Below are 19,127 nucleotides of genomic sequence, written 5' to 3'. Positions count from 1 at the left end.
AGTCCCCTCCTGCCTACGTTATTCTAAGATTCAGTGACACACAGTTTTTGCCAAAAATATTTACTAATCATTTACTAATTTGTTAATTCTTCTCTACTTGGAAAAGCAGCTGAATTTGGGAAACTGAGTTCTATTCAGTCTGTGGAAATGGGCACATGAACTGACTCAGTTACGCTGAGTTTAGATGTACCAGGCAGCTGGAAGGGAGTTTCCCATAAGCAGCTCTGAACTTCCCTCTTTCCTTGACCTGATATCATCAGGGATTGTTGACTTGCAGGTCATACAGCAAGAGCAGTCTGATCTCTGAGATGTACAAGGGAGAGATGGGTTGGAGGACTAAGGTCAGCTTGATCACAAGGTTAAAAGTAACTTCTTAGTCATTACATTGGCGTTTTTTAATACTGAGATACATTGTGAAGTGAATGTCCCCATTTAGGGTTACACCTGTGCATTTTCACTGTTTATACGAGCATTCACTATTTATGGTATGAGCACGACAAGAAAATGTGTGGTAAATTGGGATGTGAACAAACAACACGTGGCATGATAGCGGCTATATATCTGCTCTTCATCCAATGTGAAGGAAATAAATCCAGCCTGAATTCAAGAGGGAGAAGTTGTTGTACTTTATTACAAAGATAGGAGAAATCATGCTAATAAAAATATACCTGTAGTTCTCATACTTATCCTGGAGGTTTTTGCAGGTACAGTAAGAGAACATAGCACAGAATGCTTAGGTAGGACTTGAAAGTCTGGGCTAGTGTTTCAAGTCACCACCTCAACTGCTCACTTCATCTTTATGTGCTTTATCTGAAAACAACACCTCCTCTGTAAAGTGATTTCAGGTCTGGTGTTCAAAATGGGAAAGGTGCACTGAACTAATTTTTATGTACAGCAGTCTGAAAAATGAAAGCTTCGATGAAGCAAATCTGTTTAAAATGGGAAAAAAGATTGTTTAACTTACACTGAATTTCTGCATTTAGCGTTTGTGCTACCTGCTGATTGTACTTAGCAGATTTGTGGTAGATTTTCCAATGTAATGTCCCTAGCATACTTGGGAGGGCTAAGAGACTCGTAAGATGAACACACATTTTAGTTTGCTGGGAAAAAGAATATGTCTGGGTTAGATGGCTCTGGGATTACATAACAAATTTCTGATCATGCCAACCTGTCCTTGTCTCCAAGGAGCAGTTGTATATAAAGGCATACATAGAAAAAACACTGTAGAAATAAACAGAAACACAATGGAGGAGTGTTATATTCTTACTACTTCAACAGGAATACTGATAAACATTGGGGAAAGCATTACTTTTACTATGTTTGTCAGCTGTAGACTAAAAATAGAACAAAAACCTAACTTTTGGGAGGATTTCATGGGTATTAACTAAACTTGAAATCTAGAACACAACTATGTTTGTCTTCTAGATATGGAGGAAAAGTATTTTATGTAGATATTTTGAGGATTTCAAGACGGTATGCACATGACTAAAGTGTTTAGTTTGATTCCAAGGAAACAAGAAACTCTTGGTGGACATGGAAAAAGGATTTAAACAAACTGACAGTTTCTGATAATCGGAGAATTTCCCTAGAGAGCAGTATGTTTTTGCCCAATTAGTACTCTGAAACGTTATTTTCGTAGTTACAGAGCACCATGCAAATCTATCCTACTAATCCATGGATACTAATGATCATTACTATTATTTAATAGCATGACAAGTGGAGCCTGGAGCTACGAACACTTTTAATATGTATTATGCCATAAAGTTTTTCTTGTTCTTAAAATTAAATGGTCAGAATATGTTGATCAGAAAATCTAGTATAGAGTGGCTGTCAGATCAGTGCTAATCATTGCTGGTGTGCTCCAAAACCAATGATGTCAGTTTTGCAGTATACAAATTTAGTGTTACTCTGGAAAAGACCTTGCCCTTGGCTGTTGAATGTCACATGCAGCGTTCTGAACATGCACTGTGCAGTACAGGGCAAATCCAAAATGTGCATTACCATATGCTACATTATCTTTACAATTTCTGCTTTGTTGATTCTGTTAATGTACACAATTACAGACAGTCAGTGCAAATTTTAAAAGGCAAGTTCACACCCGTGAATTACTTTTAAGGGGAATCTGGGATACTTTACAACACGTGTAAGGATATAAGCTCGTTAGATGACAGCCACTGGGGAAAACTGAATGGAGTGTTCTTTGGTGTCTCTCTAAACTGCTGGAGTCTTCTGAAGGTGACAGTGAGGGAGAAGAAAGCATATGAGTCACCTCTACATCTCCTACATTTTCTTGGAAATGCTTCTTACTCACATGAGAACTCTTGGGTGCTAAGTAACTTCCCTGGGTGGCCATATAATATAATTTTTATTCAAGATAATCAAAATGTCGGAAAATATCTTGACTTTCAAGTGTTTGGTGACGTACTTTCTTTATTTTTAAATAACCTTCTTAATACCACATGTATTAATAATGGAGAGTCCTGTCCAATTTTCAACATAAGAATCAATTTGGCTTCAATTTTTATAGTAGATTTTTGGAGAGCAAAGAGATTTTTCAGGCTCTCTTCTAATCCAGAGTTTGTATTTTAGGATCTAGGTTCTTTCCCATCTAATGCCTATCTAGTTAGATGTGTAGTCAGCAATAGGAAATCTAACTATGCAGGCAGTTGTAGGCATTGCTCAATGAACGGCATCCTCTGATAACCTACATATGCTGCAGGCACAGTGAGAAAATTTGTAATTCTAAAGAATTAGATTCTGAAATTGTTTGTGACAGGATGAAGTAGTAAAATTGCTGCCACATGACAGTGATATGCACTTTATAGTATATTCACACATGAGAACTTATTCTTGACCAGTTGGTCACCATGCTTTCTTATAACTCTAGGTTTTAAACCATTTTTTAAAATACAAAGCTAATAATGTCTTGTTCATCAGATATTCTCATAATAATAGTGAAATACTCTGCATGTTTGAGCCTGAGCTTTCCAATATTTTAAGCCTGCATTTCTAGCATAAATTTACTGCATAGTACAAGCTAAAATTAAAAATAGAAGACTAATAAAACAAGAAAGATCTTCCAGAATGAATGGCATATGATGCCAACATTTTTTTTCTATGTCACCAGTGTTGCCTTTTTTCGCTAAACAATTGGGCTGTGGCTATAAAACTTTTGGGGATGTGGTGTCTTGATAACAGTTTGAAAAACGGTAGAGTACAGATCTGGAATAAGTTTTATATGCCACGGCACAGAAGTACCACTGCTGCTGGAGTGACATTGTTCATTTAAGAGGCAGCCATGTTTCTATTGTGTGATGGCCCAGACTTGGTTATTTATCTGTCATAGCATTACTTACAGGCCCACAGACTGATAGATTTGAAGGCCAGAAGGGACAAGCCTATCCATCTAGCTTGTCTTGGGTAACACGGGAATGGTTTACATTCAGCAGTTCTGTACCGCGTCCCAAGTTTTGATGTAGTTAAACTACATCTATTAGAAAGTCATCACATCTTGATTTGAAGACATTCACAGAAAATACACCATTACTGTTAGGGACACTTCCTAAGTGCCATAAATAAAATGCTATAACCTTAATGTTAAAAAGTGTATCTAATTTCTAATTTATATAGGGTAAACTTCCAGCCACTGGCACCTTTTATATTTCTGCTAGCTGATTTAATTCTATGAACCTTAAATCCTGCAGAGTGCTTGGCAGCTAACTGCACAGGTGGTCTCCACATTTCTTTAGGTTTTCCAGAATTTTGGTGCTAAAATGGTGCCTCTTTCTAAAATCTGGAGTCACTTCAGAAGCCATATTCTAAAACTTCATCACAAACGCTAGGGCTCCTTAATGTGTTTGAAGTTCAAATTAATGTATTGCTTATAATTTTGAGGGAAAACATTTTTATGAAGTGCAGGACTACAATAACTGCATTCAGAAGGCCAACACAAGACAATTTGTTTTCTTTGTGAAGCGTGTACCTCTTAAAGATGGGACAGCTGTGACTAAAGACAAAAGCAAAATTAAATAAAAGGGAGATATGCAGTGTGTTCAGTTCCAGGCCCCAGTTTTATTCCCGCTATGCAAAAATTTTACTACTTATTGTCTTAAATCTGTACCCATGTGTTCAGTCATATGGCCAAAGAGAACAGCTTCCCCCTGTGCTATACTGCATTATTGCATACAACTATATAATTGCCCACATCTGTCTACAAACTGCTTTACATCCGCATAAATCTGTACCCTTTCTTGCTGAAACAGGACAGGAATATTCTCATCCATTTGTGAAAAATTCAAGTGCCAGATATTTATCTGAATTTATTTTGAGTCATAATAACACGGAGTGCAAACCTTACAAAGAAGTCGTATCTAAAAGTTACACATGCTGTAAAAATTTAGGAATCTGCCTTTAAAAATGAAACTCTCTGTGTTTGATTTTTTAAAAGCTCATGCTATGAATGCAAAATTACTAATTAAACCAATTAAAACACTTTAGGAGTACTCTGAAAGCAGGCAAATAAAGTACTAATCAAATGTAAGGAAAGAGTTTAAATACTTTGAATTTGCTGGTTTGTATATTTATTTTTTACCATAGTTAAGTACATGAAAGCCTTTTTATCTTGAGAGTTGCAAGGATTACTATCCTTTGTGTGTGCCTGAAAATAAGACAGGAGTTGGTTTTGCTGACCTGAGAAATCATTTACTAGGCATGATTCACCAAAAATTTGTTGTGGGAGCTGAAGAAGTAACAGAATTTTCGCCTCAACCTCAAACTTATTGAATAGTTTGTTGAGACTGCCGGGGTATGTAAAAGAACTGCTGTCACTTCAAAGCAGACAGAACCAAAAATTACACGATTTCCTCAAATGAAATTCATGACTAGTGAATCAATTTCTATTAAAATAACCCAGTTCTGCATTTCAGAGATCAGGGAACTCCATGGGGTAAATTCAGCCAGTAGTTTGCATTATTGCTACATGAGCTCACTGGGCCAGGGCAGCTGAGTAGGAAAGAGATTTTATTTCACTGATTAAGTACAGAAGTGACACTTCCCTGTCCTTCGAATACTTTTCTTGCACATATGAAAGCTGTACATATTGAGCTTAATTTTGAGGCCATGGACTCAGGTGTGGGCAACTTCCTTGTGCATAGAAGAGAGGCTGTGGGGTGCCAGAGAGCCGGGGATGGGCAGCAGGGCTGGTGGATGACTTCCCAAAGATGAGGCCAGCAACATCCAGGGCAATTCCACGGAGCAAGATAAGGGATGGGAAACGATGGGATGGAAAATGGGTGGAGCACTGTTAAGCACAGAAGTGCCTTGGAGCTTTCAGAGCAGAACAAGTGGTTTGGGGTTAGGAATGATCTGGAAATCACTATGTACTGCCTAAATTACATGTCCCTGCTGGTGAAGAAGGTGACTGCCTTAGCCATATGTCACATGGGAGATTTACTACTTTCTTGAGTTACATACACAAAAAGTAGAGCAGCACAGATATATCATAAGGAAAGATACTACAGCAAGATGTGTGTTCTGGGATGTCATCATTTTCCATCACCTCTTGCACTATAAGCATTATGGAAGGATGTGAATATTTTCATTTAAGGGCCAGGCCCTCAGGTATGTTCTTTCTAGACACCTGGAAACCTTTTCAAAATGTTTCATTAAAAAGAAAGGAAACATGGCTTTTTCAAACAGTAGTATAGCAATATATTTTTAATATATCTGTAAATTACATGTTCCCCTAAGTAACGCTAGCACCTAATATATCAGATCTTTCCCTAATCTGTGGCAAAAGCTGCAAATTATGTCTTGGTAGAAGTCACAAAGTATTACACCCGTGGTAGATTCTGGTGTGTTATTTAAGTAGTACTATCCTCATAGCTATGCACAACCAAATCTCTCCAGCGCTGTAATGAGCAAGGTAAACTTGGTCACTTGAAGTCGTGTTTTTTTAAATGACTTTTATAAAAATATGTAGCTCCAGGGCTTTTAATTTTCTTGGTGTATCTACCACACTTATCAGCCTTTGGTATTAAAGCATACTGGAATAATTTTATAAAGGTTATTTTTTTTGAATGTTACAAAGTAGACATTCCCCAAATATGTAATTTACAGTTCATGTCCATTCATGAGGCTGTCCTGTGGCCAGAACACAAGTGTGATAGTACTTGCCTTTTAAAACCATGCCAGTTCAGCACCTTGAGTCATTTTTAGGTTTCTGTGATGAATGTTTTTTCTGCAGAGGAGGCCTCAGAGTCTGCTGGCTGGCTGGGTCTTTCCTCCAGTGTGTTTTCAGTCCTAACCACTGCAGGAGTTGGGTGTCAGCAATCCTTTCCAGAAGCAACCTTTAAGTTTAGGAGCAGGAGGGGAGAACCCTGCTCATTTTAAGACAGAGTCTGATCCAGATATCCATTTCTTTTGATGGGAGTGATTATATGATATGGCTGTCTGTGATGAAGAGTTGATGGCCATGACTGTAGAATTAATGATTTCTTTCCATCCTGTTTTCCTAAAAGTGAGATAAATGGTGCTGCAATGAATTTTGCCCTTTGAAGGTCAGTGTATATCCTGCACGTGAAACAAATCCTTGCTGTTCATGTTTTAGAAGAACAATAATAACATTCACGAACATTTCAACTTCAGCCATGTGATGAGCCTGGTTAACAGAAGTGCCAGCTGCCTATCTTCTCAGGGTACTTATTTCATTTCGCAGAGCAAAGCAGTTTGTTTCTACATGAGGTTTACCTTCTGTGAAAGTCTGTGAACAGGGTGACCTGGGGCAGTGGAAGCCATTTGCGGTACAATGTCATGTAAGCTCTGCTCAGAGAAGTCTGATCACCTTGATGCTGCAAACAGCGGTGAAATAAAGCAGGTGAACTCTTATGCCAGGGTCGCTGATGTTGCTGAGATTGGTGCAGCATGGAGCCGGTGCAGTTTTTCAGAGCTCCACGGTGTACTTGGTTCAAAGGTCGGGCTGAGAGCACTGCTTTGCAGGACTGAGAACTCCAGAGAAGCTCTCAGTTCTATATAGGATTTATTAAGCTCATTAAAATAACACCCAGTCCTAAATGAGCCGCAGCTTTGCTTAGCCTCTGTTGTGGCTCTTGCAGCTCACAGTGTGATTGCCTCGCACAATAGCAGCGAGAAGCCACAGATCGAAAGCAGCTGCCTCCATGTTTGAAAAGGGGAACGTTCTCCTAACAGCTCGCAGTTTCTGTCCCAGACGTGCTGCAGCTACTGGTTTACCCTATTCAGAGACGTCTCTGTTTGAGTCAGAGCTTCGTGAAACCTTCTCAGAAATGGAGCTGAAGACCAATCACTTCAAAAGAAAAAAACCCAACACACAACAAAATGACTGCAGAATGTTCTTGGTTCATCCTGCCTCGCTCAGAGGCACTGTATCTGTTACTGCAAAGCCATATTACGCTCCTCTATAATCAGAGGGGGAATGGAAAGGGAGGCCTTGCTCTCAGTCCTACTGCAAGATCTGAGGCCACTCACGCAGCTCCTCAGCTAGCCCCGAGGCTTACTTCCAAATCTTGAATAAGTGATACATCAAATATTAAATATCCAGTAGGCAATCCCCAGATATCCCCTTGTTGCCTGTACATGTATGTATTTAAATACACAACCAGACCAGAACTTGGTGATTTTCAGTACTAGACAACATACTCAGTGCCTAAGTCTCCACCTGGAAAGACCAGCCGCCGTGAGCCCGCGGCTCACCAGCAGTGCTCGTGATCTCGGAATGGCAATAGGAGCAACAACAGCTGTTTGTGAAGTGAGAAAGGTGTTTAGGAAAGTTCTGTTAGCGCTGTTGTGAGCTGCAGTAAACCCCAGAATTTATATGGGAACCTAGAACTTCTGCAGAAGTGTTAGGTTAAGCTGGAAATTGGCTTGGCTTGGGATGGAACAGCATTTAAGAGCGTTCTCCTTGGTTTGTGTGCTGTACTTTGGACACATACCTTGAGATGGACTATAGAGAATCAATGGGTGTATACACTAAGATGTAAGAACAATGGAGACTGTATATCCAAAGTAAAAGGGTGGCTTACACATTTTAATGTATCAGTAACAAGACTTTTCTTCCTTAATACTAAGTAGGCTACAAGAGGAGCAGTTAATAGCACAGGAGAAAAACTGCATCATTCATGTTAAGAATGGAAGGTCCAGTTCACGTTAAAAAAAGACCTGCCTTTGTCTTCTAAACACAGCAGGTTGTCAGTGGTATGTGATATGAGCAAATGAAGCACAAAAAATGACAGCAGCACAGTTGCAGAACAATTCAAATCACAGCTCACAGCAGCTTGTCAATAAGTGGTAACCATGCACACACTTCAATATCTGATACCACTTCTAAGAGTGAGAAATGTGCTACCCCTGGCACTCACTGGAAACACTGTAAGTAATGTCACGTCAAAGAGCCACATGGGTCAGTCAAATGCAGGAAAAAGATCGAGCATCCTTTGTAGAGACTGACGGCAAAGTGAGGGGATATGTTATTCAGCTGGGAGAAAGAGAAGTCTTCCATCACAGCAATGCTCCTGTCCCTGGCAGTGCCCATGGCAGGCTGGATGGGGCTGTGGGCAGCCTGGGCTGCTGGGAGGGGTCTGTCAGCTCCCCCAAAAGAGCAAACGTCCCGCTGGAGTGTACACAGTGGTACAACAGCATCTAAAATAATAAAAACCTGCTGCCAAAGAGGTGAATCTGATACCTGTTGCTTCTTTCAGTTTCCTGTTAATTTCGTCATTGTTTCCACAGTATGGTGTGTTTTGGCAACCATACATTGTGCATTACTATGCATTGTTATTATTTATCTGTAGCATATAGCAGTATTAGGTAAGCAAGAGCTACTGGTTGGGTAAAACACTGTCATGCTCCCTGTCATCTCTACCAATCACCTTTTTTGACTGTTACAGTATGTCGGTTCTGGTATTTCTGCACAGAAGTAAATTACAAGCCAGTGGTAACACTGAACTACACAAGACTGGAAGTTGCTTTTCAACTTTTCATGTTTTGGGATTATGAAAAACTTGAGCTTCTGCACCTAGACTCTGTTACAGTCCAGTCTCCAGGTACTGCAGCAAAATTGTGTTGTTCCTTTATCAGCCATGATCACTAAGACTTACTCCTTCATGAACTTCAAGCTTATTTCCCCTGCAGACACATGGAAACACTTTAGTACATAAATGTAGTTTACCCTACAATTCCTTGTACTTATTGTGTGATCCAAAACGTCTCTACCTCCTTTCCTATATGGATTTTAATACCTGAATCGTATTCCTGTTTAATTTAAAGCTATGCTGTTATATCATACTGTTAGCGAACCTAGAAGGTTGTTACTGCTTATTTAGAGGCAAATTCAACCACTTCAATCAAATTCAATCCAAAGGCAGCTTTCTTATGGTCTGTCCTCCTAAATCCATGCATGCACTGCTGAATTGGACTCAATGATTCCTTCCTTGCATTAATCACCAAAAAAACTTTGTGAGCAACATCTCTGCATTCGGAGAGTCTCAAAATCCATTTATGCAGACAGTAAGCATTACTGTGCATTTTGTTTCTGCAAGGGTTGTATTTAGCAGGAATCCCCCAGCATCTCTCCTCTGAGATTTCCTGTGCTAAACAACCTGATAACCTACTGCAAAAAGATTTCTGAAAAACAAATTCATCAGGTGTATTAACGTGATAACGTGATTTTATATTTTGCAACAGTCCCTTCTCCAAAAAAGGGAAATGATTTAACAGTTAAAAAAAAAATAGAGCAAATATCATCTGTGTAACATTTCAATTGAAGTTAATTAGCATAATCATGCAAATGTTACAAAGTAGTCTTAAAAAACTATATCATGTCATATTGTTTTGTAATTCCTCTCTTGGTACTTAGACCAGTAAGATTTATAAGCAAAGCTCTCCCCTTTGTAGTTCGCCTGACATCTGAGAACAGTTTAAAATACCACTTCTGCTGCAGAGTGCTAAGTGATGTCAAGAAAAAGTTAGTATTTGTATATATGAAAGAATATAACAAGTTGAACTCATCAGTTAAAGATTAGGCTGTTCATGTCTAAGCAGATACTAATCACCATTTCTGGGGAAAAAAACACACAACACACACACACAAAAAAAACAAAACAAAAATACACCACATGGCAACTTCGTGTTTGTTAGATGTTAGTGGCTTTTTAATATATATTCAGGTGAGCCCTTAAAGACTGATGAGCATTAACAATCCTGTACAGCACGGAGGAAGCCTATGAAGGCTATGGAAAAATATACATAGAGAAAAGTTGTGAATAAGCCCTTTTGGATGCTGAGCTGCTTTTCTTATAGAAGTGAAAGCTATTTATATCCATAAGAAACATTTTATTACATTAATATAACTTTCTAATAACACCGACTTAAGAAATTGCCTGATTCTATGCATTTGCTCAAGTGCTTCTTAGTATATCCTTATCCCTTTACCCATGCTATTACACACAGCCGTGGCAGTGAGCCAGCACTTCGTTTTTATTCTGTGTGTTTGTTTTGATGTTACTTCATCACCTCCTCCATCCTCCTAGTCTTCTGTTTGCTCCTTCCACCTGTTGTATCTTGTTGGGAGCCTGGACTGAGAAGTTTCTAAAACAGAAAGTGACCTTTCCTGCATCAGGGAGCGACCCACTATTCTGATTTGTCCTTTAGTTTGTAAGGATACTAATTAGCAATGATTAGCAATTAGAATACCAGAACACAACTTGTAAGGCAAGTATGTTTGTGATCTCTACAGACCACATCAACATCTTAATCAATACCCATGTTTGTTTAATGACTGTGGTATGTACAAACCTAAGAAGTACCACACAAGGTCAGACTAAAGGTTCACTAGCTCCATGCTGTGTATATTCCGACAGAAATTAATACTGGATGCTTAGGAAAATAGAATCCATAGAGCACATGCTGCCCTTGCTCTTCCCTCCTGGCTTCTTATAATTAGCAGTTTAAGGATTTCTTTGTACTGAAAGGTATAAAGGGACCTGTCCTCCAAGAGGCTGCTTTACCATTCTTCGAAACCATTTATAGCTTTGACTTCTACAACACCCTGTGACAAAGAGTTCCACGATTTAACTACTGTGAAGAAGTAGTTCTTTGTCTCAGCCCTCTGCCTGATCGTTTCATTTGCTGCATGCCTTTTCTTGCGCAATGAGAAATAGCATTCATCACTGGATTAACTAATCATCCTCCATTTGTCTTTTCCACAGTCCTCCTCAATTCCTATCTTCCACAATCACTTCTGCCAGCCAGAAAGTTGCCATAAGGTGTCTTTTCACTGACAGCCACTCCGTGCCTTGCAACACCACGGTTGCCCTTCTGCTCTCCTTTTTGAAGTGGGTGCAGCTCTGCAGATGCGAACGCACAATGGTATTCCCCAGCGACACGAAGACGACCATCTTCTGTTTCATTCTCAATGGCTTTTATAATAACATGCAGAATTCTGCTTGCCTGAGGTTTACCTCCGATAAGCAGCACTCTGGCCCCATGCTCTGGGCACCCTTTCAGAGCTGAAACACATTTTTTCTCCCACCTGAAGGGAGCATGGCCACAGCTTTCCAAGACTGTTCTGTGATGCAAACACAGGTGTGAGGTCATGGAAAGACTCCCTTCAAAAGCAGGCACCTGATCCAAATTAAAATATTAATGTAGACACACCCAAAGCCTTTCCACAATGATTCCAAGATATCTCCTGAATAGTAACGGCTTCTTCGGGGCTCATTGTTATGCAGGTATAGTCAGGATTAGTTTTCCTTTGATCGTTAGCTTGCATTTATAAACACTGAATTTCAGCTGCTGCCATCCAACTCTTCACTGTCAACCTTTCTTTTGACAGTGCTAATAATAATTTATAGATTATCAGCACCAAATGTGGTTACTTCAAATAGCTGAGGAGTCTGTTGTACAACACAGGTCCTGGTACTGGTATTTGGAAACTGTTGTAACCGCCCTTCACTGCTTCCTCTCCCTGAACTCAGCTGCCCAAGAGACGACCCATCCTCTGGGACCACAGCTTTGTTTCATTAGCAGATGCTCCTGGGGGTTCTTACCAAAAGGGTTTTTAAAAATCCATTTACAGTGGCCACGGCCATCCCTATCCACTTGTTCATTGACTCTGAGTTCTGTGAGATGTGGCCTACCTCTACAAATTTATGGTAACTCTTCTCCAAACCAAAGCATGTTCACGTATATCTGCTGATTGTACTTCTTTCTACAGGTACTACTTATTGGCATACAATGGAGCTTGGACCTGGGGGTCTGTAGCCCCTTGCACCCCTTCTTAATCCATTGGGTGCTGAGTACCTGCCAGTGGCTACGTGTTTATCAGATGCTTTCAAATAAAAACTGCAAATCTAAACGAATGCAGTGAAGTGCCTTATGGAAGAGAATATCCTCATTGTCCTTCTTTTGCCCTTCTGAAGGAATGGGCAGTGACTTTTGTGGGTGGCCCTTGAGAAATCTAGCAAAGCCTGAGTGGGACAACTGCTGTTTTTTAAAGAAAAGCGTACTTCTGATAGATGTTTTCAATACTGGTTTTGTTTTAGTGCTGTGCTGTAGTCTACTGATCACGTTGCTACCATTTACAATTCTGCAGAAGTCATCTTTCTTTGGTAAGCCAGAAGAATATTTTTTTCCTACACAGATCCATCATATCAAATTATTGTGCAAGTTTTTAGAAACATAACAGATTTCCAACAATATTTTACATTATGACTGATAATAACAGTATTGAAATCTACATGTTCTCTGTGTAATAGAAGAAAACATTGAAGTGTGTTTCCTTTCAGCTCTGCAATATTACCATTCTAAAGTTTTGATACTAAACAAAGAGTGTGATGCTGTTATTCAACGGGCCAAAAGGACCATTTTCATTTTGTCAAAACCAGAATATTTTCATTTGCATAAACATGCAGTGAGACAGCTTCTATATGCGCCACTACTGGTTGCCCTACACTGCAAATATTTCATGTTAAATTGTTTGATATATTCTCTATTAATAATTTAGGCATCAGAAACAATTAGTTAATAAATATATATCTTTTTTGCCAATGCCAAAATGTCAGTGTCACAAAACATGTTGCAGAAGTTTTCTGAAAAATATATGGGTAAGGAGGAACAACAAAAAGGGATTGCACTGATGAAAACGTACAGAGCCAAGAAACTGTAATACTGCTAAAAGTCAAATGAATGGACAAAGAAATGCTATTTACAGCATAGCTGGCCATCACAATTACTCCATTGATTAAAAAAAAAAAAAGCCAATTTATTTCAATATTAGATCACGTTTAAATTTTGCCATTATTTAAACTAGTCTCTCTCTAAATATTTTAACTTTCAGAAACAATAACTAAACAATGAGTTTATTGCCAGCTTTTAATTTTGAACCGAAGACCAAAGCCAAAGCAAAACACTGTATTTGTCATTCAGAAAGCATTACAAACATTTATCTTTAATTGTTTTAATCCTCTGTTAGCTATAAACCCCGAAATTGGTCAATGAAGGGAAACATGTTTAGCGCCATGGTTTTGCTTGGGGGGAAAGTCTTCACATGTTTAAGCCTTCGAGGGTGATAGAGAGCATATTTTCAGTAGTCTTTCCAAACGGGAGCATTCTTGTAACATGCATCTTGAGATAAACTACACTTGATCCAGATAAAGCACTTTGTAACGATCAGGATTGTAAGAAAACTGCAACATGCATAAGAAATTGACTGGTGTTCGGTATCCCAAAATCCACCCAGCAGTTTCCAGTGTAATAAGGAAGTTGGAGTAGTGGTAACAGTGACGTTGCAGGTAAACAAGACAGTCATAATGGGCAGTGTAATGTTCCATACACAGCTCGATGCTGGAATTTCTTAGCAAGATAATGAATATTGCTGGAGTTATCCAGTTATGCTTTTGAAACTCACTCAGCAGCATTTATTTAGAGAAATGCAAGACCCATGCAGAAGGCACCTCAGGTTAACTGGTTTTTGTTGGCACTATACCTCCATTTAATGTATCGTCCAGTTTAGGATTAAAGAATACTGTCTGCACTGCAAATTGCACCTAATTTGGACAGTCCTGTAAGCTTCCATCAGGCAGTAAGATTTCTACCTGCTGTGAACAATGCTGCTCACACGTTACCTTATTTGGGCTACAGTTGGCTTCAAAAAATTGACTTTGTTAACAATTCAATGACAACGTGTAGGTAAACAGCTGAGTCTTCAAAATACTCGTTAGTAAAGCTTTTCCACTTAAAAAAAAAAAAAAAAAAGACAAATAAAAGAAAGAAAGTTGTTAATTACAGGTGACCAGATGCTCAGCTGGTGGGAACAAACCCAGCATTACCAAAGCCAGCATTGCATCCATGGCCTCTCATTCTAGAGCAGATGCTTAACTCTGTTCTACATCCCCCAGATCCCACCTCAGGCCACTGCCTTCTGCTTGTAAACTGTCTTGTTTCTTCGACATGGGACTGTTATGTCAATAAAGAGGTTGATTTAAATTGGGAAATTATAGTGTTTACTTAAATATACTGTTTTTTTTTTTTTTTTTGCAAGTCACCTCTGCTTTAGAAGGTACACACATGAAATACTTCTACATAGATTTCTGCTTTCCAGTAGAGTTCTGTAAGCAGGTTTGTGTCTCTTCTGGAAATGACTCAATTGAAAGAGATGCAAGACGGAAACAACAGCGCTCAAAAACCTACATTTGGAAAACTCACTTTTGTAAAACAAAGCTTATTTTCGAGGCTCTGCATCTGCAAACCAAACCCAGCATCCTAAAGTTCAGTTCTCTGATTTGCATGTCTCCACAAATAATAACGACTCGGCAGGCCAGACCGTGCCATTACTATCTTCCATTGTTGACTTTGCTGGTACCTGAGTGCAAGTATAAGTGAGAGATGTTGCAACTCACCTGGAAATAAATTATCTTCCTGGTGGATCACATAAGCTAAAGTAAACGGTGGCTCATTCTTACACAGCTAAGATTTAACTGAAACCTGTCACTGAGGTGGACAAGCCTCCTTTCAATGGGCATTGTATCATTTCAGTAAGAAGGCAGCATTTTTTAAAACGTCACTTTCCCAAACAGAGCAACACTTTAATGCAAAAATTGCTTAGTTTAAAGAGTGATTTTATTACTGTAATCCAGAAATATATGCATGCGACAGCCCCCTTCAGAGACTGAGCTATAATCTTTAGATCACTTACCTACAATGGTGTAATATAATCTGACACCATGTTAAAAGAAGACTTCAGATTTCAACTTTGTTGTCACTAATTGTGTTTATTATATATAAAACCCCAAAATATTAAATAAAGAAGAGCAAAGTCAGCGTCACGAGCATCTCTACGATACTGATAACTGATTCATGTATTCATCAATAAAATAAAATTTTCTTGCACTAAGCAGGATGCTCCGTGTTAGGAAAAATAAGGTTAGGTACACTGTGCACACTGATTTTATTTTCCTTTCAAGCCATCTTACATACTTCTAATAGCAGAACCTTTGTGAAAGAACTATTTGTATTAAGATAATGTGGGAACTAAATTCAAGATGGAGAATACAAAATATTACTTCAAGTCACTGACAACAACTTAAATGTGAATCAACAAATTTGGTATTTAAGAGTAAATACATTACCCTTTCTGTTGGTTACCAAAATTGAAAAGGATTTCCTATCAACACATCGAATGCTGTATTTAAATCATAAAGCAAAATAGGACTGTCTTCCTAAAGGCCACTATGAATAAATACCCTTTTGTGAGTCCTTTATTTTTAGTTTGCTATTTCTAAGGAATATGCAGCATAGCTCTTTAATATTTAACAGGTCATCTCTTACAAGAAAGAAAAAAGGAAAAAGAAAAAAGAAAAGGAATATTCCATGACTCTCTTACCTGCCCACAAAAGCTTGAAGTCATAAGAATATGGAATTCAAGCGATTCAAAACTAGTATTTTATATAGCCTGGAAATTACACTGAAGTACACATACATTCATTACTGTTAAAGACAAATAAATACGTATTTACTTAAAAATAAAAGCATTGAAACTAATACCTACCTTCTAACATTTAATGGAAGTAACTCTCTTTTGATGTAAAATGTCTTGGTTCTAATACACAAATCTAGAACTGACTACCAGTAAACAGAACTCCCAATGGGTGTTCTTTAGCTTCTGGAATAAATTGGCAGCTGTATTATGGTTCTAAAAGAAATTTAATCAGAGGTATTTCAGGTGATCAGAAGTTATTTTTAATTAGAGAAAGGCACCCAATTAAGCAAACACTGAGGTTATTTTGTCTGTGGTCTTGTTTTGCATTAATATACAGATACTCTGTGAATTCATCTTTAATTTGGAAAGGTTAAAAAGTTTTTTTAAAAGAACAAAGCAGTAAAAAAAATAAAAATGGATGAACTAACAGGATTAATATGCACATCTATTTCCAAAACTTAAAATTTTATACTCAAGTTTCTTGAGCGTCACCAACATACAAGAAGTTAGCAGAAGTAATACAAAGTGTACTTTTAAAGTGTGCTTTATTGTGACTCCTAGATCAAGATTGGCTGTAAGAAACATAATTTTGCAGCCAGTATTAAAGACTCTCAGTTACAGAGGTATTTACTATTGTTGACTTGTTTGCTGAGGTTCAGGAAGAATCCTTGAAGGACTCATTATTACTAATGGATTACTTCAAAAAAGAATCAGAAGCGTAGTACACCTGTGGGATGTTACCATAAACCCAACATCACTAGTTTGTACCAACAGCCCCAATGTATTTCAAGCTGAAGTCCTGAAGCTGTTCAGGGGTCATCTACAGAACATTTTACTTGTGCAGGAGGACAGAAAAGATTCATGTATCCAAGCAAGAAAGGTGTCAGCTCTGATGGCACAAAGCACTTCATCACATCTGCTAACTGGTACAGAACATCCCAGGTTTAAGAGGTTCTTTCTCAAGTGTGCCTCTGATGAGGTTGGTTGTTGGGGACAGGAAGGTACAGGGAGGCCATGCCGAGTCATTTTTAAAATGAAGCCACCATCTGTAAACTTGTGACCTGTTACACATACAAACTCTTCCAGCTTTCTGGACATTTCCTATGACCTCAGTCATGGAAAACTTCACAGTGGAGATGAGAAATGTAGCTGGACTGATAACCTCAGACCTGCACATACTTTTACGCCAAAGTGTCCGACATGTAGATGAAGATTTTACACCAGGACCAGCCGAGTAGATTGTATTTCAGACACCTCAAACAAGAAAAAATGCAAAGCCATGCTTCCACTTACCTGTTCTGGTGGATGCAATTCCACCATATGACACAAAGATAAGCAAAAGTAGTTCACATGAAGCAACAAAGAAAGGAAGTGATTCAGAGGCTTCAAACCACACCACCAACAATTCACATTCATCCATATGAATGCCTGCAGAGTACTGGGTACAAAGCTGCCTGCAGCCTGGGCTATGAGCCTGCCCTCTCGCAGAACACCTCCACACCAGGTTACTGCTTGAGCATCACCACCTGTATGCCAAGCAGCAGCACTCAACACACAGCCCACATCCAACTGCCAAATGCTGTCACCTTCTAATAAGGCAAAGATCATATAGAAAAAAAATAATAATAAATAATGAGTAAGAGCTAAAACAGCGTGGCTACCATTAACCCAAGAGGTATTAGTTTTATTTCTTTTCAGAACTAACCAAAACATCTCATGAAAACTTAGACAAGACCAGACAGAGATCCTCTACACATCCCAGAACTTACTAATACAAAATTGTATCACTACGTTTTTCTGGTCAAAGTTGTTCTTCACAGAACTCCCACTGGCTACACTGGAGTCCCGACAGCAATACAGTTGACATGCAATAGCCTTAAAATTACAAAGTAACATGACAGAGATCGCAAAATGGTGGGGAAAAGGTCAATGGTACTATTCAAATCATCATGTGCTTCTGATCATTTAACACCACTTAGGAGAGCGTAAGTGCTTTCCACTTCAAAGGTCTGTGTCCCACTCAGTAAAATAAAGTCCTAATAGAGCAGTGCCATCCCATAACTATGACCTTTGTCAGGGACTTTGAAAGACCACAACGAAGCACAACACTACATGAAACCTGCCGGATCCTCCAGTTCTCGCTCTAAGAATCTACACCAGATCACCAACCAGACTCAAAGTCCAACCACGTCCGCCGCAGCGGCTGCTGCACGCCCAAGCACACACCAATGCCTGGGCAGCGCCTGAGCACCAGCTGGAAGGGGATCGGCTCCCAGCCCTTGCACCACACGTTCTGGACACCCAGGGCACGCGTGGCCATGTCACCAGGAGTCGTGGAGCCCCGCGGGGTGCTCTAGACCAAGGTGTGGCTTGGGACGTCCAGCCCTTTCTGCTGTTCTTGGATGGCAGAGCTCCACGTCAGTTCCATTTGCTGGAGCTGGGCATTTAAAACACCTGGGGTCCACTCCCTCCCATTTTTTAATCCCTGCTTCCTCCCTTCTTCTCCGGCACGCTCAGGGCGGCCAGACTCGTCCTCAGAGTCCGGGCGCTACAACTGGGTGCCTGAGGCCAAAATCCGGCTGGGGCCAGCCTCCTTTCCCCCTCCTGCCCCCGACCTGGGCTGCGGGGGGCCGGGAGCACCCCACCTCGCCCCCCGGCCGGAGCGGGGCCGCGCCGAACTTGGCGGGGCCGGGGCCGCCCCGCAGAGCTCCGCAAAGCCCCGCACGGCCCCGCAGAGCCTCGCACGGCCCCGTACAGCCCCGCTCCCCCGGCCGCCGCCCCCCGGGGGCGAGGTGAGGCGACCTGGCGTCGGCTCCTGCACTTTGCACGGCGGGCGCGGAGCCGCCTCCATCCCTGCGCCTCCCGGCAGCGCCAGGGCGCATTTTTTCGCACTAATCTGCACATTCAGCACGTCCAGAGCGCCTGCGACTTTACCTGGACTTTCTCCACTCTCCGGGCTCATCGCACTGCGATCACCTCCCCATCCTACCGCTAACTCTCGCTCTCCTTCACTCCTTCCTCCTTCCCTCTCGCAAGGCCTGCTAAGACCGAGCCCGATGGAAAGTAGAGAGAGAGAAAGAGAAAGAGAGAGGCAGAGGGAAGGGAGGGCAGCCGCTCC

General features: G+C 40.2%; 1 protein-coding gene across 1 annotated transcript in view; it reads right to left on the bottom strand.

The window, feature by feature from the left end:
* CDYL2 (chromodomain Y like 2) overlaps window positions 1–19,127 on the bottom strand; it is a 58,815-nt gene that overhangs the window by 39,153 nt on the left and 535 nt on the right. The gene's annotated exons all lie outside the window — the stretch shown is intronic.

This window comes from Oxyura jamaicensis, chromosome 11, assembly GCF_011077185.1.
Source record: "Oxyura jamaicensis isolate SHBP4307 breed ruddy duck chromosome 11, BPBGC_Ojam_1.0, whole genome shotgun sequence".
NCBI classification, from domain to species: domain Eukaryota; kingdom Metazoa; phylum Chordata; class Aves; order Anseriformes; family Anatidae; genus Oxyura; species Oxyura jamaicensis.
The sequence above is the reverse complement of the archived record's forward strand: the minus strand, read 5'-3'. Positions and strand labels throughout refer to the sequence as shown.